This window comes from Megascapheus bottae, chromosome 2, assembly GCF_031878675.1.
Source record: "Megascapheus bottae isolate mThoBot1 chromosome 2, mThoBot2.hap1, whole genome shotgun sequence".
Lineage (NCBI taxonomy): Eukaryota > Metazoa > Chordata > Mammalia > Rodentia > Geomyidae > Megascapheus > Megascapheus bottae.
In genome coordinates, this window is record NC_143510.1 from 73,666,545 (window position 1) to 73,692,640 (window position 26,096).

The 26,096-nt window shown below is 36.8% G+C and overlaps 1 long non-coding RNA gene across 1 annotated transcript in view; it reads right to left on the reverse strand.

Moving 5' to 3' along the window:
* LOC150067321 (uncharacterized) overlaps window positions 1-26,096 on the reverse strand; it is a 444,788-nt gene that overhangs the window by 295,201 nt on the left and 123,491 nt on the right. The gene's annotated exons all lie outside the window — the stretch shown is intronic.

Consider the following 26,096-nt stretch of genomic DNA (forward strand, 5'->3'; position numbering starts at 1 on the left):
AGTTTAACATTCAAAACTAAATACTAAGGTTCTGAAGAGACCCTAAAAAGGCTATCCTTGTCCATAACTTGCACAAATATTTTCTAACTAGAACCTATACTTGGCCATTGGGTTTGGATTGCATAAAACAATAGGCTAAAAAATCCTGCAGACTAAAATTATAGTTACCATATTCTCAATGCATTCAACTCTTTCTATTTTCTTTTCCATTTATCATCATATAAAGTATCATTATGTGTCTAGTGTTCCTTTGCCATTTCATTTTTAAATTGGTTAGAAGCTCTGTTTTTAATATCCATCATTTCTATCCATTATCAGTCACAATAACAGTGGGTTACAAAACCACTCCAAAAGCTCAGTCATTTCCCACAACTTACATTTACCTGTTTTTGACCACTCTGAAAAAGAGTCTTGAAATATACTTTTGAAAGCATTTAGAAGTATCTCTCTTTTTTTAAGGGATGAAACCAAAATAGTAAGCATATATTAAGCACTGGGTAATAGCTTTGCCACTAGGCTTAAAATTCATGGAAAATATAAAGAAACATAGGTTCCTCAAGTAGAGTTAAAAAGGCAAAACTAGCAATGGAAGTGATGAGAGAATAGAAGAAAAATTCATAGACAATGAAATGAAAATAAAATTACTTCAAATAAAGACAGGTGGCTTCTATGCTTCATCATTTGATTTGTTCATCCAAAAAATAAGCTGCTATAAATGAAATAGTTATTCAGAAAGGAAAAGAAAATAATATATATCAGCAACCACCAGTAATACTGCATTTATTTTGACAGTCTCCATAGCTCCATGCTATACAGTATATATTGAACAAAATTAAGAAGTTATATCCCTTATTTCTCAAAAGATGAAGAACGTTTCTTTTTTTTCCTACTTGAGTTCAATAAGAAATGCCAAAGGAGAAATCTATTCTTGCATGATTCTCAACCAGAAACAGCTCATTTCCATTATAATATAGCAAATAGGACTGTTCTCCTGAGATTTCTAACCTAATTAGTCAGATGAAAGCAATCTTTCAGATAGTCCTCTGCTCACGGTTTTGAGGATGATAAAAACAAAATTATTGAATGTATTTTTCCCCTCACTATCTACTGGAACATAGCCTATGCCACTCCAGGTTTAAGGAGACTGGCAAAATAAATTTGCTTGTCATTTAGAAAGAGAGCAGGGCTGGGATAAAAATAAAGTCTTGAGCAAGTCATAAAGATTTCTACCCAATTCCCATTTAAAATAGTAATGCCTAGTTGGCACCAGGTGGTACCTGTAATCTTAGCAACTCAGGAGGTTGATATCTAAGGATCACAGTTCAAAGCCAGCCCATTTAACCACACACACACACACACACACACACACACACACACACACACACACACACACACACAATTAATGCCTAATGATTTTACTCTATACCATAAAATAAGGCTAACCAGGTAAGTCATACAAGTGAAATTAGTTAAATCCTGCAGGATTTTCCATGATAGCACAGTCCCAAATCACAATCAAGAAATGATCTTACAGGAAAGACATCTTGCATCTATCTATAACTGTCAGCCTGAATTGCCTTCCAAACACCAAAGCCCAGTTCTATATATTATACACAATATAGTCACATGCGCTGTGTGGTAACTTCAGAATTTGTGTGTTTCATTTTTTGCACAATATAATGTGTACATAAGCACACAATGTATAAAAATTTTGCTATGTAAACTAACAGTCCAATTCAGGTCAAGATATAGAATATCACAAACAGCTCAGAAGTCTCCTCTATATTCCTCTCTCCCAGACATAGGATCATCTCTACTTGATATCAAGCATGTTATGAATTTTCTTTCCAGTGCTACTAGTTGCATATGCATTCCTAAGCAACTTCTATTATATTTCCTAGGAACAGGAAATGCAGGTATTTGCATGCACCTTTGTGTCTGTGCAGACCTCTGTGCATACATATGTGTGTGCGTATATGTGTGCCCTGTTTACTTTAACTTCACAGTTAGGATAATTTCCAATAAGGCTGACCACTATCATGATAATTTGTTTACCTTTCTGATCAATATTGCAACATTTTACCATTGCATGTAGATCTGGAGCCACAAGTAAACATTTCCCTACAATATGTTGCTGGAATTGCTGGATTATTTGTATATGCACTTTCAACTTTCCTCAGTAATACTAACATTTCTTTCCATGTAATTTTACAAACTGATTTAGCAAATCTGGTCAGTGTGCTCTTCAGCATTCCACTTCTTGTTTTAAGTACGAATGAGGCTGGGTACCTTTTCATATGTCTACTGGCCTCTACCACTTCTTGTGATAATCAACCTCATTGTACCTACCCTCCTTTGTATGCCTCACTCATCTGCAGAAAGCAGTCTAACCATTTCCCTGTCGATTTTGCATGATTTTCACTGTGGCTGTGACAGAATTATACCGCTGTGCTTCTCTTCTTATCAGTCACTGAAATCATCTGCAAAGGATGGGGTGCTTTTGTATTGTTTAAATCTATCACTTAAAGTTGTCAAGGCACATTTATAATCCCGGCCTATATCTAATCTTTAATTCATGGTACAGTTATACCAAGATAAAAGATGAAGCTTACTCGTTTCCTGCAACAAAGGAACCCTACTTAGTACAGAAATAGAGGACCTCAGATCTGTCAATGCAAAACATTATAATAGTCTATTGAATCTGTTTCTATTTTCTGTGTGGAATGACAGACTATGGTATTTAGGGTAACACTAGGGTCCTCTCATCTTCTGAATGAAAGAGCTGTAAAATTTCAGAGTAGAAAAGATGTAATAAGCCTATTATGTCATACATAAAGACATTCAGTAACTATCTACCTCACAAGTCCCAAATAGTCAGGGGCAAGCTCCCCTCTCACTGATTGAGTATATCTTCTGAAAGAGCCCCTATTTTGCAGAAATGTGATTTGTTCTGCATAGACTCTGGGTACAGAGCCAAGAGACATCTTTTGCCTGGGATTAATCTTTTAATCCTCTTAAGTAATTTGGTTTGCTGTCCTAATATACTTGTTTTCATTGACTTTCTATTATAAGCCAAAAGGAATTACTGTAGGTATGATAAGGTTTAATGCTTTGTATTAATGGTAAAAATATTTTGCAATCTCAAGGAATATCTCAAATAAGCAAATTCATTACATCTGTGACTTTGAAACAATGCGACAGTCTTGTTATGTAACCCAGGTTGGCTGGAATTTGTGATCCTCCTGTCTCAGCCTCCTGGTTCTCTTCCTTGTTCTTCTGGGATTACAGATGTGCAACCCTGTGCATGGCTTGTGATTTTTTCAAAAGGAATATCTTTACAGATAGTTGTAAAAAAGATATTTTTTAAAGAACATGTAGATAACTACTTCTGGTAAATAAAAATTTACATATGGGGCCGGGAGTTTGGCCTAGTGGTTAAAGTGCTTGCCTAGCATGCATGAAGACCTGGGTTCGATTCCTCGGTACCACATACATAGAAAAAAGCCAGAAGTGGTGCTGAGGCTCAAGTGGTAGAGCTCTAGCCTTGAGAAAGTCCAAGGACAGTGCTCAGGCCCTGAGCTCAAGCCCAGGACTGGCAAAAAAAAAAAAAAATTTACATATGCCATTCTTTTTTCTTATAAAGTATTTCCAAGACTTATCCAAAGGATGGTTTTAGAAATATATATGTTAATATTCATATTACACTTCTTGACATGCAACGAGGGATATCTGTGACTCTGAAACTATCCTAGTGCATAACTAATAGCAAAGAAGCCATTTGAATGCATACATCTTCCTGAGATTTTTCTCATTTATTTCTCTTTTTATTGTTATTGTCCATTTCAGACTGAATACCAGGGAAGCACAAAAACAGTAGATGAAGGAAAAATAACCTGTGTGAAATATATCAAAGCAGATAAGGAGTTGTTACTCAGCGGGGAAATAAAATTGTTTAGCATGTTTAAAATTGTTTAGCACATTAAAAACTCCTCATTTCAATCCTAGATTACTTATGTGATTGCAAATGAATTTTATATAAAAATAGTCCATTCAAGCTAAAGATCAAGCCTTTATAATAGATTTCTTCTCTTAATTAACCCAAGTCAGTAATACTTTCATGCGTTCTATGCTGATTTGGCAGACATGTTAGTGAAAACAAATCCATGTCTTCAGCTTGGTAATAAAATGAAAAAATTATTAAAGGTTTAGGAATGCCACATGACACAATGAAAATTGGATAAAATATTTGTCAGATGTAAAGAATATTAAGATTGGCATTCATGATACAAATGGAGTTAAAGTAACAGGAAGATAAAGAATATAAAAAGACAGATGATTTGACCAAACAATTCAGCAGTTTTATATGTTGATCAATATTAAAATCACACTCATAACAAGATAAATGTCAAATAAGGATTAAAAGACAACCTTATCCCTATGTGATTAGTAAGGCACATTTTTTTGTACAGAAAAATTCTCTTAGAATGTATTTGGAAGTTTAAACTTCAGGTAAAATTTATGGAAGGTAATTAAGAATACCTATAAATATTTTTAGATTATATATACATCTTTGACCAGACAATTGAGTCTACCTTTGAGAATTTAGCCTACAAATATTAGCTGTAAGCATTACAAATATCCATTTCTTATAGAATTTAAAAATGATATTGAAAAGCTGGAAACACTTTCAATATTCCTAGGGAAATAGTTGAAATAAGGATGGTTAAATTATAAAAGAAAGTATAATATGATAAAAGCATTCCTTAAAATTACATGTGTACATATATATGGCATGGAAATAAATCACAAAATATGCTTTGAATGAAAAGTAAATTGTAGAACATAATATGTATTTAATCCAATTTGTACAAACAATCCTATTATGTTCATGTCTTTTCTGAATTCAGAAAAAAAGATTAAACAGTATTAACCTATCTGTTAGTAACAATTTATAATTAGGAGCAACTGATTAGAAATATTGGGAGGTATGTTCTAGGCTACCTTGCTTGAAGTTTTCTTCTACACATGTATTAGTTGTGACACAGACACACAAAGTGTGAGTCAGATTTTCATAGCTATCACCATACAGCTGATATAAACATATTAAAGGAAGTAGGGTTTCTTCTGGCTCATAGATCCAGTCTGTAGTCACATATTCCTGTGGCCTTTAGTTCTGTGGTAATGTGGATTATCATTGTGGGAGCAAGTGGTAGAGAAGCTGTTCACCCCCAGAAAGCAGAGTGTAGTGGTGATGGTGGTGGGACGAGGAGAGGGGAGGACAAAAGGGCCAGTTCTGAACATCTCCTTCCAGAATAAGCCCTCAGTAGCCTAACTTCCAGCCACTACATCTCATCACGTAAAAATTCCATCACTTCCCAACAGTTTTATAGGCCTGGAACTGAGCCTTTAGGATAAGGGCCTCTGCGCAATATTCAGGAATCAAACTGAAACACACACATATACATAATCACTGTGAGACACACACAGAAAGAACTGGTACATGCCATGCCTACTCAGTATTCTTTTTTGAAAAAGAAAAGGCTTAGAAAGAGATTTGGGGATATTATAAAGATGACCATGTAAGTTATTTTTCTCATTTTCTGTGATTGCCTTGTCCCTGAATGAAGAGTGCCAGTGCAATCTATGTTCCATTATCCTTCCCCCAATGGCAAAAATCTGCCATAATGAGATTCTGTTTCTTCCAGAAATGATGTTAAGTCATTCAGTTTTACCCTACAATTGCAATAGAATCTGTTATGCTGACCACTGCCCCACAGGTGGGCAAAATCATCTAATGCTAGAAATGTTTGTCCCAGCACTTTATCCTGACATAGCTAAACTTCCCATCTAAATTTTGATTGTGTCCGAAATTCATGTAGGGTGTTCTGTTCCCTCATCATGCATATAAGCTGGAAAATAAGTAAAGAGGATGAAATCTCAGCTTTTGGACATTGTTGGACATCTACATAATAGTGAAATGCATAACTTTGTCTGCAATGTCACTGTTCCAAAAAAATGAGACCCCCACCAGATGGTCCAAAAATCTCAAGACAACTATTTCAATGGAAACTTCTTAATCCCCTGTCAAATATTCGATCAATTTTAGAAAGAAAAGAAAATGACATACAAGTGGCTTTCCACATAAACCTGGCTACTTGTAAGTTTGAGAACAGAACATCATCAAAATTGTATCACAATTGAGCTGGATATAATGGCTCCTACCTGCAATCCTAGTGACACCTGGAGGCCTCACATAGCAGGAGGATCACGGTTCAGGTACACACTGGGACAGGAAGCAAGACTCTATTCTAAAAATGAATCGATGACCATCAGGGCTAGCGGCCTGGCTCCATGCTACCACACCAGCCTAACAAGCATAAGGCCCTGAGTCCAAAACCTCAGAACTATCAGGGGAAAAAAGCATAATGCAACTCTAAATCAAAATTTTTCTCTGCATGTCAAGAAAAAAAACTGCTAATGTTTCTGGGGTTCTGGCTGTTTTTTGCACACCTCTGTAACCCATTTAGGGCTTTTCACATGTTAGGCAAACTCTCAAGTGCTAAGCTATACATACAACCCCAAAAGAAAAATCTTAAGCATAAATGTATAACTACACATTGCTTTACAAATCTTTGGTGAACGGAGCATTTTTTAAAATATCCAATGGAGCTTTGCTTCCATAAATAATTAATATTAATACTTCTGTTGTATATACACATTACATACATACAAATATATAACATATGCATGCAAATGTACATATGGATTGTAACTTGGCTTTCCTTTTTTTTTGCCAGCACCTGGTCTTACACACATGTTAACCACCAGGACCATCTTAAACCACTTATAATTTCACCACTGAAGTCTTGCTTTTCTCTTGTTGTGTGTGCTTTCTGTTGTTTAATTCTCATTAGGAATTGGCATTTAACAAAGAAGTCTATGACTACAATGCATCTTGATCCATAACGCCCCTTTCAACGTTCAAAGTGCATAAAGGAAGCTGGCACTTCAATGTTCAGTCTTGTCAATGTTAAGAGAAAAGTGGAAGGATCAGCATTTGAGAAAATCATAATATCTCTGTTCAGTTCAAGTCTCTGACATCTAGTTTCAAACCAGGCTACTGGTGAGAAACAGCCTCTTATCTATGCTACCCAGAACACCCCCCCTACACACACACACACACACACACACACACACACACACACACAAAGATATGTAGACAACTACAGCCACTCTGGACCAAATCTTAGAAAATCAAACTCAGATCCTAGAAGCAGAATTCCTTCATGTTAATGAGCAGGGAACTATCCAGATAAAGATGGAATTAAGAAGACCCATGTAGAGGACTGTCAAGAAGAGGAAAAGTGAAATAATGGAACATCATCTTTTCTAACACCATTATTATCTCTGATTTTAAAAAACTTAATGTCATTAATGTCATAAAGCGTATCCCTAAAATAAATATTTTTCATTAGTAAAAGTCTTATCTCAAGTGATTCTCAAATTCTTGAACAGGCCATGTAAAGCAGATCAAGCATTGGTCTATCTTGAAAACATTGTGAAGATAGGACAGGAAAAAAATTATTACACCTTCAATATTTAAGAATAATATTTGTGGGCTGGGAGTTTGGCCAAATGGTAGAGTGCTTGCCTAACATGCATGAAGGCCCGGGTTTGATTCCTCGGTACCACAAACCTAGAAAAAGCCAGAAGTGGTGCTTAAGCTCAAGTGGTAGAGCTCTAGCCTTGAGAAAAGGTCCAAGGACAGTGCTTAGGTCCTGAGTTCAAGCACCATGACTGGCAAAAAAGAAAAGTATAGTGTTTGTATCTATAAAATAACAGGCTCACTTCTCCTTTTTCTCTGAAACAATTATCTATCTACCTATCCATCCATCCATCTATCCATCTCAAACTATCTAGCTTACCTACTGGTAAAAAAAAATACAGATTTTTTTAATATTGTAATTTTTATTGACTCTCCTAGAAGAGAAAACATTTTGACTTTGATCAGAGGTAATAACTCACTCCCAAATATCAAGATAAAGTTTGAGACTGAGAGGACCTGTGCCAAACTGGATGGTTCTTGGCCTATGGAAACAGGATATAGTGGCTATCACGGAGAGGGTTAAAAGGGTCACTTTTCTACTCCATCCACATAGAGCAACACAGAAACTATAGGCCTGATAACAAAAACCTTTCTTCATTTTTCTGAGAGAGAAAAACTTGGATTTCTTCTTGTTGTCATATTGATGATACTCTTTACATAGGTAGAAGGGGGGAAATCCCTCTAAAAAAAATATGACCTGGGCCAGGAGTTTGGTAGAGTACTTGCCTAGCATACACAAAGACCCAGGTTCGATTCCTTGGTACCACATATTTAGAAAAAGCCGGAAGTGGTGCTAAGGCTCAAGTGGTAGAGCTCTAGCCTTGAGAAAAATCCAAGGACAGTGCTCAGGCCCTGAGCTTAAGCCCAGGACTGGCAAAAAAAAAAAAATATATATATATGTATATATATATATATGACCTATATATTCCTATTTGTGTATTCCCAGACAGATATGACCTGTGTATTCCTATTTGGCCCTCCAAACATTTTCCCTAACATAATGCTATGGGAGTGGAAGCAGATTGGGGTAAACAAAGCAACTTCATATGTTATACAAAAAGAAAAAGAAAATGATATTATTATTTGGTCTTTCCAAATTTGAGTTCACATGCTTGAGTGCTTCATTTTAGTGATTACTTTGGAATTCTTATAAGAATTTGTTTAAGAAAATTATCAGGATGGACTTAATAAACTTATTACATGATATTTAATATAAGTTGGCTGGTCTAAAATTTCTGAAGATCACTAAAACATTATAAATTCACTTTCATGTATTCAGGTGTTGGAATCAAGTTCAAGTGCTTACTTTTGACCACCAGTAACTATAACAGATTAGACTGATGTCGTGTGGCCACACAATGAGTTTCTTCCTGATACCTATACAGTAACTTCCCAGACTTTATTGATATTTCATTCCCAGTACTATATTTTTTAATCTTCCTTTAATTTCTGGTTGGGAAGGAACACTTTAACCTATTCTTCTTTATATAAATTTCTTACATACGTGAAACCTGGTATTCAGCTTGTCTTTTCTGAACTTCAGCTAGTTCAATAGTTACCTTTTACTATCGAAAGAATAAGTCTAACAAGAATAGCTACACCTAATCATTGGCCAACTATTTGTTTTTTTAAAATCAGTGTATCTCAGTGACCTATCATGAAGTTTTAATAACCAAGACTTCTGTCAACCTCAAAGAATTAAAAAAAGGTTACTTTTCTTAATCATGACACTATGTTGGTACAATGGCTAAAAAGAAAAAGTTTAAGTGACTCCGTTTTGTGAATTACAAACAAACAAAAAAAGATAAATGGGAACCAGGAAATGAAGTAAGGCCTGCAGACTTCCCTATTTCCCACAAGCAGAAAAACTGAGAAGTGGAGGCTAAGGCTGAAAGCCTTCCAAAATGGCTTTCAACATTCTGGTCTTGTAAATCAGTATTAGCTTTTGCGATATGGCTGACAAAGTATTAAGGTCTTCTGTGGCAAAACCATAGATGATATGAATAAATCAAATGGGAAACGATCAATGGAATTATTGAAGAATACTTTTACCGAGTGCAAGAACAACATGCATTCATCTCCTTCATGCTATTTCCTTTCCGAATGAAGTTGGTATTCAATGAGATCAGATTTGTTTCTGTTTCCTGAGTCACTAAAAGCAGGGAAAATGGCTTTGATTGCTCTTCTGGCCAATTGCTCTTCTTACCACAGCTTATCCAAGCACAAGAAGCAAGCAGAGGCCATATACATACTCCGATAATCTAGAACTCAATCTAACACATATTCTACATAGGGGAAATCCAGTGTTCATAACAGTGAACCCAACCCCCAAACAGTAACATCACCTTTCTCCACTCCTACTAACTGAAAATAAACCGGAGGGTGGTTATACAAAACCCTTAGAATAGTAAATCATCACAGTTTTTGTGACCCTTTTGGAAGAAATGAGGCTTTAATCTAATGCTGCTTGTGACTACTTTTTAAGAAGCTGTTCACTTGTCTAATAAACTTCTTTCTTCACAGGTCTGTGGATACATACATAGACATTTGGCTTCCAGAAAACCTTGTATTCTTCTGTTGGTTCCTGGAATTTTCTGATATGTTCATGGAAATCTCCATTTTAAAGTGATTCCATGTCCTTATATTAGTCACTGGTAAAATGTCATTGGTTAGAGTATCATTTTTTTTAAATTGAGAAGCACTACTAAGAAAGCATGAAGTTAGTAAAACTTCAGAAATTATTAAGGTTGCTTGGTGCCCAGTCAACTGCCCACACTGGTGATAGCTATTCACAGTCTGCAAGTAATATAAGCATTGAGGAAAGTAAGTTTCAGCCTGTGTGTTTGTTTTGCCAGTGGAATCGCCCTTGTACTTTGGCCTCTGAACCTTTCATAAGACACAGCAGGGAAGCTGCCTTCCTTCCTGACTTCCACCAGCTACCCTTGCTTTATTTTCTGTCTTTGCAAAGTTAGTACAACTCATATCACTTCCTCAGCAATCATTTGCTGTTTCCTTCCTTCTAAGTCAGGTTTTTCATTTCTACCTCAATCCAAGAAAACTGTGACAGACATGCATAGAATCTTCCATCAGATCCTAGCGACTTGGAACAGGATAAGAAAAGCTTCACATTCAAGGATCTTACAATGATGAGGAAAACAAAAATACACAATGAATAAAAAGTATCTACATCTGACTATAATAGGAAGGCAAAAAGCCTCTTTTAAGTTTTGGATTTTTTTTTTCTTTTGCCAGTCCTGGGCTTGATCTCAGGGCCTGAGCACTGACCATGGGCTTTCTTCAAGGCTAGCACTCTACCACTTGAGCCACAGCACCTCTTCTGGCTTTCTATGTATGTGGTATTGAGGAATCAAACCTGGCTCTTCGTGTATGGTAGACAAGCACTCTACCACTAGGCCAAACTCCTGGCCCCTCTTTTAAGAAATTTCTTAAAAGAAAATGGGAAGAATTGGTTGCTCTCTTTGAAGTGTCTTTACATTTTTCATGTAATGGTATTCAAATATATAGGTGCATATATGTCTGTAGCAGAGAAGAGGAAGAGAGAGACTGGTAAACAAGCTTGTCCTTTCACGATGACCTAAAACATCACTTAGTGGAAGAGAACAGTGATCCATTAATTAAAGTATATTCATATAGAATATAATTATAAGTGAGTTTAAATGAAACAAAGAGTATTGAAATTAGCTAAGACTCCTCTGAAAGCATGTTAGCAATAATAGAACAATCCTGGAAGCTAAATGTCATTTGGTTTTTCCAGTTCCTTAAGCTCACCTAGACTCAAGATTGCCCAAACTCTTACAACTAGTGAAAAGCATCACAATAGAGATAATTATGAATCTTTAAGCAGACCTCTGGATTCAAGGTTTTACATTCCAGGGTTATTTGAATACTTGCAGTTCTGTTCATGAACACAAAATGGTTAGAAGAGGATTTAATTGATCTATAAACTTCCCTGTGCCTGTAAGCTCTTCAAGTCTTTTCTATTATTGGTTAGGAGAAAATTTGGGCAATGTGGGTTGAAATGAAATTTAACAATATTTTAATCCAGGAAACCCTATTATGTAAACATTCATGATACCTATTGTGTTGGTCAGCTTGCATCATCTTGACAAAATGCCTAAGATAATAAACTTAAAATGAGGGCAAGTTTATGTTGGCTCATAATTTCCGAGGTTTAAATCCATGGATGCTTGGGTATATAGCTTGGGGCATGTAATGCTGGAGCATATCATAGTAGAAGTTTGTGGTACAGAACTGTTCACATTAGAGCACATGGGAAATGATAATAAGTAAATAAATTTTTAAAAAGGAAAGAAAAAGTAGGATATTAATGGCCTCTTCAAGGGCATACTTCCATTGGCCTCACTTCCTCCCAACCACCAGAAGGTTCTACTACCTCCTAGTATCAACGTATGTTGTTGAACAAGTTTCTAACACACAAGCCTCTGGGAGACATTAGGAATCTATCACACTTACACGGTATATTGTGCAAGAATGTATTCCCAAAGAAGTTGAGCCATCTCTTGTAATACTAATCACCACTATCCAACTCCACCTGCCACTAATTTGTATCTCCACCCATCCATCATATCCTATCAACTCTAATCAGTGGTATGATATCGTAGACATTAGATCAAGCAATGCAAATGTGATGCAGGAGATGGGCAAGCAAAATAGTGAAATTGCAAAGACTGTAGGATTTTATAAGGTTAATAAAAATGAGGCTGGAAATTTCCTTAGATCTCTCTGTCTCTGTCTCTCTCACACATACACATCACAATACACACACACACACACACACACACACACACACACACACATATACACATTTATAAACACTTCCCCCAAGCAAGAGTTAAAAAGTAAATTAATGAATAGGAAACCAGAAAAATATTCATATGGCAGGCAGAAGGGGGAAAATTGTTTGAATAAAAAAAAGATTTAAAAGAAGCCCTTAGGAAAATGGATGAAGTCTTTAATGCAAAAAAAAAGTAACCTTTGTTATGACAAAATGACAAAAACCACATACGTATTTAAATTTTAATACTGTTTAAATTCTTTCACTACTAAAATTTTGCTTAACATGATTCATATTTGATTCATATGCTTGTTTAAGTGCTAAATATAAAAATATAAATTTATTGAACTGTAAGGACTAGCAAATTATCATTACAAGATTTAGTTTCCCTTTGAAGAAACAAATCAGTTCCCAGTTCTTTTGATTATTTAGTAATATTATAAGTGAGTTAATTTAGGAGCCTTTAAAATTTCCGAGATACATATGAATTTTTCCTAGTTAATGAGGAACTGTTCACTGTTTCAGTCATGATCCTTGCCACAAATAAACCTCTACAATTCTACAGGCTGCATTGCCTGTCAAGTAAGCTTTATGTTGTGTTTCAGTACTGATGGATTTGCCTGAGCCTTCTACATATACCCATTATCAATTAACTTAGTGCTGATAGAAGGGTTTTGCTCCTTATTTTAAATAGGCATTTCCTTTGGTTAAGAGAAATGGTTTGCCATACTAAATTCATTTCCACAATACCAATGCAAGACTGTCCATGAAAGCAAAGAGAGTTTGTAAGTACTAAATGCTAGGCCATATACCTCAAATGGCAAATATTGCAAAGCCTCAAATCTGCCTTCTCTACTGACAGAGAAAACAATGCCTCCCCCACATTAAATGTTTCAATCACCAATCACCACAAATTTGCTTGTAATGTTATTGAAAAAGTTCTACTCTCTCTACCATAAACAACAGGGTCCTTAATGAAAAATGGTTCTGTCCCAATCTCTAATTCCTACAGTATTAGGAACCCAGACATTTCAATCAGATGGGTCAACTTTCAAATCTCACATTTGTATTGCCAGTTATATTATTTAGACAAGTCTATTACCCTTTCACAACCTCAGTTTCAATCTCTGTGATGCAGAAATAGTAAAAGCTGCCAGCAACTCATCATCACTGGATCACATGCAAGTATCATAGTAGGCATATACACAAGATGTTAGCATCAATCACTTCCCCCTGCCAAAGAAAGAGGGGAAGCACAAGCCCTCTGGCACCTGGTGGGAAAAGAGGAACTGAAAGTGGATAAAGGGGATGTAAGAGGAAACAAAGAGCGTAACACGGAGACCAATTTCACCAGCACTGGCCTATCTCCCACTGCAACCAGAGTTGGCCTTCATTTTTACATGTAAATGAGGAATAAAACATCTATGTGTCAGAGAGATACTGCTCAGAACAGATAATAAAAAAAATAATAATCCTTCTGATCAAGTTCAGGTAAACACCTCAGAATTTGGTCACCAGCTCAGAGACCCTCCTATCCTTAAGAGGAAGTCTATTCTGGCCTACGAGTGACAGTTGCTACTGCTTTTCTAACTTCGTGTCAGATACAATTGTCTTTTTTTCATATACTTTTTATTGTAATTAATAGAAGGGTTACATGATATTTGCCAGATAGAAGATGCATTAATTCACATACATTGATACCCTTTTACATGTCTATGAATAAAGTACTTTTTACTTTTAAGATAGAATATGCAAGAAGGTTCTTCTAGCACTATGAGAAATAGATATCAACCAAAAACTCGTTCATGTCCACACTGGTCTTCATTCTCTAGTGGGGTCTTTCACTGACCACCAATCAACAAATACTTAGGAAGCCTGAAAGCATGTGCTGTGTCAGGCAAGTGGTGGAATGCATGGATTCTAGTCTCAAGGAACTTTGTAAAACTAGCCAAGCTGTTCAAGACTCACTTCCACAAACTAACCGACAAAGGAAACAAAGCAAAATGAAATCGATTTATAGCCAAGTAATGATTTACAAAAATGCTGCCTGACTCAAAAAGTTCTCATGAAGCTCCAGTACAATGAATCATAGAATATTCCAAGCACACACTTCTTATTGAATACATTAATTCTCTCACCCCCAAGGAGGAAAAAAACTACCAGGAAAGTACAAGGCCAAAATCAAGGTCGCAGGGAGTCCATAGGAGGCCATGGCTAACTGCTAATGGTGCTGGAGACTGTGGCAAAAGGAAGTCATCATTGACCTTTTAGAAAACTATTTTCCAAGTCTGATGAAGATGAACGTCACTTAAATGTTAAGACTTAGGGAAAGAAGGCATAGCTAGCTAGTGATATCAACAGGTCTTAACCACACATATGAGGGGCCTCAGGTGCAGGAAAAAGCAAAAAGCATGATGGAGTGAATGTTGTTCTGCTTTTTGAAAAACTGTTTAAATAGTCGATTTTTCTACAAAGGAGGAAAGAATCAAATTACCCACAGCAGCTCTGCGCTAAAGTCAACAAGGCAACAACAAGGCCTCTGCCTCCAAATTCAAAGATAAAAAGATAGCTCCTCTCAAAGCAAACAATTCTAAAACAAACAACGTAACATTCCTAAGATTTTTTTTTGAAAAAAGATAAATAACTTCATTTGTTTCATCATAATTCCACAAAACAAGGTAAAATAAAAGAGAGACTGCTAAGTTTTATCTGGAAGAGACAATGTTTTGGTCCTTTCCACCTAGGATCATACTAATTCCTGTCAAAATTATGAAGAGTTTATATTTCAAATGAACAAATATATCTGTTTATATCCGTCACATAACTGAGTGACTGTTCTGAGAAATATTAAGATCTTCAAGAAGATCCTCAGAAGATATTAACTCAATAAAGACAGGAAATGTATAACTATTATCAATGATTATTAACTTGCATTCTTTAATAGTAAAAGGCTAAATTTATTAGCTAAAAGAAGTAAACAGTCTCTGGAATGATAAAGTCTAAAAGTATTCTTGTAGGGTGAAAAAAATGGGCTTAAATTGAGCCATTTCCAAGTATGATAGGAAGAAGAGGGGCAGGAAAAGGATAAAAATTTGAGCAAGAGGAGCTAAAGAGTAAAAACCAAGGTTAAAGAAGCCAGCCCTAAATAAGAGAACATAACAGTATAAGAAGACAATGGCATACATACTCTACCAAAATGGACTTGACTACATCTTAGCTGTCTAAGAGCAAGACTTGGGCCTCAGGCCTTTCTGTAGAATTCATTATTCTCTTATTGCTCCTTGCCTCTTTTTCCTAAGTTCTGTATTTCAGCCCCAGGGCCTATTATTTTCCCACTGTAGTCATCCTGCTGAGAGAGGAAGTAGCTCATTTAGTGGTGGGGATTTCTTAGTAGGGTTTTGAAAAGAGAGGCTAGAGGTGGCTGACTCTGCCAAAATGTTTCCTTTTTCTCTTGCTGTTTGTCAGATAATGCTGTTGAGCAACCCTTGTGAGTGTCTGGCAACATGCAATCTCTTCTGATTTATCTTCCCCTACTCACTCAAATTTCAGCTCTTTCAGCGCATTGCTTCTTTTCTCTGGCTTCACCACCTCCGCTTTCCTTGTTGAATATGTGTAAAACATTTATCTAGTTGTCCTTAGATGTTGCAATCTCCAGGAAAAGGTATACAAAGTCCGAGACAACTTTGGTGGCCCAGTGTGCATCAATAGTGTGCCATTTTTCATGCAAACCTCACATTTCCTGTTTTCTTACAGACTCACACTCAAGGTAATACATTTCTGAGGTCTCCTTTTTTATTATTATTTTTTAATACAGCTCTCCATTTGGAAATTTGGATGACTGGGGAAAAATTTTCTTAAGAGCTCTGAAGAGTTCAGATTGTCAAGATAGATCAGAGATCCATTGAGAATAATACTACTTAAGAAAAATAAAACTAGTTATGCAAGTACAAGGACTATTTGAATCTAATGAGATCTTAACAGTGACTTGCACTCACACAGTAAAAGAAATTAACTGTTTGAACATCAAAACCACAGTTTCCTAAAGGAAAGTCTGTCCAGGTTACTAAATCCTGTCAACACAGAGAGGTCCTTGGGGTTGGACCTAATCAACTTATAGTCCATCCTGAGATCTCTTAACTCAAGTAAGAGCCACCCCCTCCGAACACACACACACACACACACACACACACACACACACACACACACACACACACATTGTTCAATCTCTCCTCTGTGTTCCTCTTATTGAGAAGAAAACTGATTTAGGCTTTGATGAGAGATTTCTATAAGAGAATTCCAGATCTGTTTGGTAAACAAGCACTCTTTCAGTTGAGCCTGGTGCAAAGGTATGACTGAATAAGATAGTTAAATAAGTAGGTATATTTTTTAAGCAGGGTTGGAGGGGGGAACTCAGGAGGGGAAAAACTGGAAGAGAATGAGGAAGCAAGTGACAATGTTCAAAAGGAAATATTCTTATTACTTGACTTACGTTACTGCAACCTCTGTCCATCAGGTTCACAATGAAATTTTTTTAAAGACTAAAAGACAAACAACAAGATAGCATATTGATACTTGTAACAATCTACTGCTTTTTTGGCTTTTGCTACCACAAAATATCTGTGATAAACTCATGAACTGTAGGACAACAATTTTTTTTTTGCCAGTTCTACGGCTTGAACTCAGGACCTGGACACTGTCGTTGGGCTTTCTCAAGGCTTCCTCAAGGACACTGTCTTTGGGATTTCTCACTCTATTACTTGAGCCACAGCACCATTTCCAGCTTTTTCTGTGAATGTGGTACCAAGGAAACGAACCCAGGGCTTCGTTGCATGCTAGGCAAGCACTCTACCATTAGGCCAAACTCCTAGTCCCAGCAACAAAATTTTTAAAAATTTAACTTCACCTAACAAAGATCTTAAAGTACTAAAAAGTTTCTAGGACTTGCCTCTATTTCCCAGAGTATTGTAACTGTTCCACAAATATGAAAAAGGGTCAAATCCTGTTGGCTGTCAATATCCAAAGGAAACACCTGTTGTCAGATACATCCTGTCTAATGTCATCTTCCCTTCCAAGCTTGTTGCTCTATCCACAAAGCCTGCAGTAGTGCTTGGGCTGAGTTGGAAGGTAGTAAATATTTGTTGAGTGATGGATGAGTTAACAAATAGAGAGTTCTCATTGTTGGTGAAGTGCTCTCTTAACAGCCTGCCTTGCCACTCACCAACTTTGTCTTGACCACTGGTCTCTATTATTTTTTGCATCTTACTCATTCTGTCCTACAGCTTTTCCAAGTATTTCTACATGTTTCAGCAGCCTGTATTTGGCCCACATGCTCCAACCAGATTGATTACCAACTGAGATTGATTATCTCAGAATTAGACTTCTCCTGAAAAGCAACTTTAATATTTCACTACTTGGCTTACTTTGGTTCTCACAGTCCTAAGTTCCAGAGCTATAGCAACAGGGCAATACAATGTGTGATGAAACAAAAGGGTGAAAGCTTATATCTCCTGGTAACCATCTCCTTGTGTAAACCTTTCTGCTTGGATGTGGGCTAACTCAGGGCTTACTTCAAACTGAATACAGTAAATGTTACATGATGCCACTGCCAGATTTTCTTATTAAAGATTACTGCAGTCCTTCCCTTCCTCTTTCCTACTTTCTCCTCTCTTCCCCTTCATCTATTTTCACAAAAGCAGTGTCCTGTAGAGCATGTTGAGGTCCATATTGTGGCATAGAATGGAAGCCTCCAGTCAACAGTTAATAAGAAACTAAGAGCTGCTACCAACTTCCTGTGTGAACTTAACAGTGTACTTTTCACAGATCTGGTCAACTTTTGAAAGAACTATCGACCAGGGTAACTGCTTCACTACAACCACAGGAGTATCCTTAACCCAGAACCATTCAACTACAGAAGCCTAGCTTTCAGACCCTCATAAATGTTGAAATAATAAATGTTTGTATTTGAAGCAGTTCGGTCTCAGAGGTTATTTTTTATATAGCAATACATAAGTAAGATGTTAAACAAGAGTGGGCAAGCATGTTCTTAAAGGTATAGATTGGGAGCTGGGAGTTTGGCCTAGTGGTTTAGTGTTTGCCTAGCATGCACGAAGACCCGGGTTCCATTCCTTGGCACCACACGTATCGAAAAAGCCCGAAGTGTGTGGCTCAAGTGGTAAAGCCCTAGCCTTGAGAAAGCCCAAGGACAGTTCTCAGGCCCTGAGTTCAAGCCCCAGGACTAGCAAAAAAAAAAACAAAACAGCACAGATAGGAACTATTTTGGCAATTTCATCATAGGCAGTACCCAGTACTCTTCAGTTTTGCCACTGTAATTCACAAGCAACTAGACGCAATATGCAAATGAGTTCACATAACTATGTTCCTATTTGTGAAAACATTTAGGCAACTTCCAGGCTGTAATATGCCAAAACTTTCTTGAAAACAAAACATTCTCTGTCTTGCAGTTATCCCATTGAGAAGCAAATGTAATCACTTTGAACTATAGCTTCTCTTCCAATGACATGATACTCCTCCCACTAAAAGGGGACTAACTCCTATACAATGGTGACATTTTAATTTTTTTCAAGATTTTCACATGTACTCTCTTATCCCACATTTAGTCTCTTAAAATGACAGGAAAACATCACCAATTATAGATTTAATGGCTTTAATCACTTTATCCATTCAGTTCCTCTTCTGGTGTTGAAAAATTCTGGTTCTCAGACTATTCTGTATTATAGTAACATTTGACCAGAACTGTACCTCCCCACTACTTTAAATGCAGTAGTGAAAAAGAAGCTTTTATCCTTTTGAAGGGAATAAAGTAAATTGCTCCTCAAAACAGCAGAGCTGGCTGTGTACTTTTCTTGTGCATCATTTTTAGGCCCCCTTTTCTTTTTTCATTTCTTTTCCACAGTACATCAAGAGACACCAAAATCCAACCTGAGATACAAGATACAATGAAGTGACAACTAGAAAAGATGTTTCTAAGAGCAACAGAGATGTCCTGTTGACCCCATATCAATGAAAGTGTCTCATAGAAAACCAACAAAAAATAACAAATCCACAAAATACAACAGAATAACAAAAATCCATTCATCCAAAGTTGCTGGAAGGCAGGAAAAAAAATGTGGGAGGCAAGATGTGGGGAAGAAGAAAAAGTGTCCAAGTCAGAGAAAAAAAAAATAGAATACTCAGTAGGTTGAGGCATGGGTTGGCATATGCAACAAAATAAACACCTATACTCCTTTGAGACAGGTAGTTAGAATCCTCATACTCACACTTCAAGAAGGTCCTGCTTCACATACAGAAGATACAAAAATTCCAACTCCCCAAAGAAGGGACTAGGCAGAGAGCCCTTGGCAGAATGGGTCCTACCTTTCCTGGCAGAAAGAAGAAAACAGAAAAGATCTGCTATGGTCTTCATCCAAACCTACTTATCCCCTCTGGTTAGTAGGTAACTAAGCGACCCAACCAGCCTCTGTCTGGCAGTAGATTGATGTAGCAAAGGGAACCGCTCTGCAGATGCTGAATTTCTTAGGGAAGATTATAGATACACTGTCCTGTTGAAGAGTCTGTCACTTGAGAAGACCACCAAGAAAAAGAAACACCACTGAGAAAAGTTTACATTTCAAGGGTGCTTTGCTTTGTTGTCTTTCATAATCAACAAAAGGAAGGGTAGAGAAGAAGCAGCCACTGATAGTGTAGGAAGACTGAACTGCTGAGAAGAAATCCAAGAGCAAACCAATTCCAAAGTAAATTCCAAAGGCCAATGCCTTTCTATCTTAACAGTCGCTGGTACATTTCAACTCCTTTATTGAACCATCCATTTTGAAAGCCATACAGCAACTACAGAAAGGTTATGTGTAGCAGATTAACCAGCTGACCCACAAGATGGATGGGTGAGACTCCCAAACAGCCCTGTTTGCACATAGCAAGAATTGAAGAATGTGTCAGCACGGTAGGGAATGGATGAGTGTTGCTTCCCTGATAATTTGGCTATATCTTGAACCAAACAGCATTCATATCTGTGCCAAGGACACACAGGAGACACATACAAAGAGCCCTGAAAAAAAAAAAAGAGGAAAAAATTTCCAGCCATGATCAAACATCTCCGTATAGTAATGATTACCAATTAATTTGTACAAGAATCAACATTTAATTAAGCAAGAGGAGGCTGAACCGAGTATTTCACCACTTTAAGCATAGAACGGAAAAATTTTAACAGCACATGGCTGGCTCTCTTGTTTCAGCCCTATACTCTAGCTCTCCTCTGTGTCAGGACACCACTTGTACTTTGATGCTGCTTCTCTCTCATTTGCTGAACTCTGTCATTTAGCACTGGGATGGCACAGATACACCAGATAGTATTTGATGCCCCATCAAAGTTGTACAGAAAGGTTATGACACTGTTGGCCACCTGTTCACTTAACCACTCTATCAACTATATAGAGGACAGAAAGCAGGCTCCCAAATCTTTCAGCATGAAATGTCTGTATCCCCACAGACTGTATCCATCCAGTTCCAACAGGGTTCTCATTCACTTGGTACCCACAAGTCCTGTGGCCAGCCTGCAGTGATCTTGAAGCCCACTCTTTTTAGGTAAAAGTGAAGTAAGTGCCCCAGGGAAAGGAAAGATAAAGGTAGGGAAACTCTTTCAGGGTTGGAATGGCTTTTTAATCTAACATAGTTTAGGAGCAGAATAAAGAAAAGCAGTATAAGTAGGTCAATTATTTTGTTCTATACCCCCTATGAGACCACTACAGTGACATAGAGAAGAGTGTGTGGACACAACTAAGAACAACGATCTAAGAACTTTCAGAACCAATGGCCCTGTGGCAGGAGAAACCTTCAAACACGTGAGAAAAATGACACGAGACTAATAGTACACTGGTACACATATATTAGAGGAGCCTGAAATAAGGCTTATGAGTTGGACAGAACATGCAGAAAACACTGCAGCTCTTCATGGCCTTCAGAAGTTGCACAGGGGCCTAGTGGTCTACTTGCATATCAAGGTCCAAAGCTCATTCAGAACTACCTCTCAATGGTCACAGGCAGTAGCAAGGTGGGGAGTTAAACAACAAGACACCTACTTGTTTCCTCTTTGTTTTGTAGCATCTACCATTGTCCTGGAGTGATTCCACAATTCACACAGACAAGCTACAATACTAGCACATTTCTCAGAGGCCATCAAGAAAAGTTAAATAGAAACAGCTCCATAATTAGAGGCTGCTCATGCATAAGTGTCACATCCCACATTCTCAGGAAGACATATGGGTCCCCTCTACCCTGTCTGCCTGTGATCCATCTTTAGAAAATGAGAGGAAACCTGGGAGGGCTGTGATTTACCCCAAAGTGACTGAACGACCTCCACTGAAGCTGCTTAAAACAGAAAGGACAGACATATTTTTATTTAATAAGTTTACTTTGATAACTAGATGGACAAAAGTCAGATGCGAAGTATATTTCAGATATTTTATTAAACAAAATATTCCAAATATTCCAGATCATAATACAACTTTATTATCTTGCAGTTCAGTATTTAGGTGAAAAATCCAGTATGAATCCCACCTGACTAAAATTTGTCAGGGATACTTCTTTTATGGAAAAATCACTCTTTTTTTTCCTAGCTTCATAAGAAAAGGCTTGTATCCTTTGGCTCCTGGCCTCTCTTCTCTTTGAAACTGACAATGCAATGTCTCTCTCCTCATGTCCACTGTCTTTGAATCTCTTCCTATCACCCATCTGGAAGCACTCCACCTCAAAGAACCAATATATTTAGACTGAGCCTACCTGCAATGGAAGGTAATTTGCTCATCAGTTACAAGGCTGAGGGAGAGAATAATGTAACATAGCTATAGAAAAATAAAGAGGTTGCATTTCAGTTCAATTGCAGTCCCAGTAAATAGGTAATCCTGATGATAGTAACTTAATGTTTAAGTATAATTCATATTCTGTACATGTTACCACTTATAAATGTTTCCCAAACAACATATTCCTCATGCATAGATAAATCCTATAATACAACTAATATTGAATTCAAACCTCAGAAAAAATAACACATAGATAACTATATGGAGGCAGCAACATCACCCAAGGGGAAAAACATCAAGAGTTCTCACAAATACATATATAAGCAAAACCACATTTTCTTGTAGAATTACAGTCAGAAAAGTAAGGATGTTACATAACCCCGTAAAAGCTAGTCAAGACTTCCTCAGTGAAGCAGGCTTAATACACCTTAAAGCTCTGACGTGCTTCAATTAGAACCTAACAAACCATGATTGTCATTAACTACTTAACTACTTAGAGGCAATAAGTCCTTTAAGCAAAGTAGCAAAACATTACCTATAAATTATGTGTCTTACAAGTGAACTAATAGAATCATCGTTATTAACATTAGTGGGTACAAATCACTTGAGGTTTTGTGTTAGTTTTCTTTTGTTGGAGCATTTGTATCCATTGGGATGGAGTTTTGTTTGCATTTTCTTTTTTAGTTTCCAGATAAAGAATTTCATCAAAGTTGGAGACAATTTAAAAGGCTTACACTGTTATCCTTTCAAGCCATCATTTATTAGAATTTTTAGTAAAGGTGTTCAATAATCAGATGTTTAATAACTGATTCAGAGAAAATGTACATATAATCTATATGACTTCTCTAGCTCAAAAATGTCATAAGATGAACCAGATCTACAAAATGATGCTCTAGATATAAAGAAAGAACACAGACTACTATGAAGATAGAACTCCTTCAGAGAAAAGTTTGAGAACCATATTGCTAGTACTTATCATTGATGTCTGATGAAGTGGTTCTTTCCTGAGGTCTTATTGCTTCTGGAAAGAAGTCCTTTTTTATCATAAAATATTCACCATAATGCAATTGCATAAAGGCCCAAGCACTATGTCTAAGCACATTAAGGGGAATTTCCTTCTTCAAAAACATTCTGTTCAGACAAAAACTGTCTGCAAAACCATTCTATAAAAACCACGCAGTCTACAAAAACTTTCATGAAAGGACATAAATGACTAATACATTATACTTTTCATTGCTATCCACAATAGAAGATCTTTATCTTCTATTCCATTTGGTTACCTGATGACACATAGAGCACAATGCAATAAGCTTATTTTCAATGAATGAAGCAGTGTCATTTGTGGTATGCAAGACATTCTCAAGTAACTAAATCAAAGATAGAAACCATAGAAAGGCAATTTATGGATTAGGATGTAGTTCAGAGGGAGAACCCTTGACTAGCAAATTCAAGGCTTTGAGTATAATTCTCAGCACAAGGAAATTGAACAAAAAGCCATAAAAAATGCAAAACATTAAGTCTATGTCATGTAAAGGACAAGGAAGATGAGATAATCCGATGGGTGAGATAAAAGAAACACAGGGTGCAAGGAGGAAGACCCAGGGGGTTTGCTGAAGTCATTAGGACTACCAGTAACAATTCTATGAATAATCACAAACAGTAAACAGGTATTATGAGTGTTGGCCATCTGAAGCAGATACAGATCATACAGTATGCAAAGGCGAAGATGTATAAAAAGACATGGAAAACCAAGGGTGAGGAGGTCCTGTCACTATGTGGTCACCTGCTAGTTTTACTTTAAGGAAATCACTTGAAGCCTCTGAATCTGGGTTTAATCTTCTGTAAACATAAAGAGTAATTTAAAGAAAAGAGTTGACGGAGCTGTTTGTGTTTGTAAGCAAGAAGTTTAGATCCTGACATACATTATGTTTGAATTAAGTGTTATTTTGCTATATTATTATTACAATACAATGTTTCTTCACAGAAAAGATAATCATAGACAAGTGCTTCCTAATATGTAGATAAATCTTTTTTAAGATTACTCTCTGAATTTAACTTCTAAGTACTCTTTCTAAAATTAATCTGGGATCTAGAGACTAGAATAATAGAAGCCTCATATGACATTTTTCCAAGAGCAAGCTACTAAAAAAAAACACTGCTAAATATAGAAAATGCAAAGATTAGGGAAGTGGAAAAGTATGGACATATAGGAATATTGTGGTTATAAATTTTTAATCACTTTGAAAAATGCTAAATGATGAATATGTCTATAAAACTTAATTAACTTTTGTGTGTGTATGTGGGTCATGGACTTGAACTCTGGGCACTGTCCCTGAGCTCTTCAACATAAGGCTACCTACCACTCTACCCTGGAGCCAAGCCCCACTTCCTGTTTTCTAGAGGTTAATTGGAGATAAGAGTCTCAGGTCCTTTTGTGCCAGGGCAGGCTTTGAAACTTGGTCCACAGATCTCAGCCCCCTGAGTAGCTAGGATTTCAGGCTTGAGCCACCATGCCCGGATAATTAACTTTATTTTAAAGGGAAATACATGGAATTCTAGATTTGAACAGTTCCTCACACTTTGATCAACAACTTCCAATTATGCTGAAATCACTATTGGTCTTCACACTAAAGATGTATCATTATCTAAATAATCATTTCCATTTCAAAGAAATCCCAAAACTATTTTTATAACAATTGAGCCATAACAGTCCTGTTCCCATGGTTACCAAGAGTTCTAATTTCAGTTCCTCAATGTGCCTCTCTATCATGTAAGATTGTACAGTATTTCAGAACAGGCCTCTCTTTGGGTTTTTTTGTTGTTGTTTTTTGTTTTTGTTTTTGTTTTTGTTTTTGTTTTTGCCAGTCCTGGGCTTTAGCTCAGGGCCTGAGCCCCGTCCTTGGACTTTCTCAAGGCTAGAGCTCTACCACTTGAGCCTCAGCATAACTTCTGGCTTTTTTCTATGCGTGTGGTTCCAAGGAATCGAACCCAGGTCTTCGTGTATGCTAGGCAAGCACTCTACCACTAGGCCAAACTCCCGGTCCCATAGAACAGGCCTCTCTTAATTCCACATCCTCATCACTTATTTTTCTCCAGGTTTCTCACACCCAATCATCAAAATTTTCTATTTTGCTCATTCTTTCACCTTAAAATGTATGTACCCAACCTCTATACCAATTGTTATCTCTAGATTAAAAAATTCAAAGCAAATGAAGTTAAGGGGGCAGAAGTTGAGCCATGTTTAGAAAAATTGACAACTTAGACTTTCCACAGCTCTAGATTTAGGCCCAAAGTCATAAGAATAAAAGATAAAGTAACTTAAATTCCAGAATATAGGTCCTCAGATTCAGTAATTGAATTTTATTTTGAGATTTATCAAAAATTAAGGATTTGGACACAGCACATATGAGGTTCTTTCTCTAGTGATTGCAAATTTATGCCATAGTCCATATAATAGGCTTTGGAGAACCCCTTTGGAGAAGATTTTGTAGAAGATATGTAGGGTATGATGTGTGAGTGTGTGTGTGTGTGTGTGTGTGTGTGTGTGATTCTGTGTAGCTGAGAGAATTCATTTTAATAATAAGAAAGCCCATAGCCTTTATCGTATTTTCAGAGATATCTATAAGAAAGATACTTTCATCAAGCGGTGGTGAAGACTATCACTGTAATATCATTACAAGAAAATCTCAATTTCAATCCATCCTGTGCTATATAATAAGTTCTAAGCCAGCATAGGCTACATGCCTAGACCCTAAATCAAAAGTTGAAAACAAGAAAGGAAAGAAGAGAGGGGGAAAAGAAGAGAGCAAGGGGGGAAAAGAGGGAGGGAGAGAGGTAGAAAGAAAAGAAAAGGGAAGGAAGG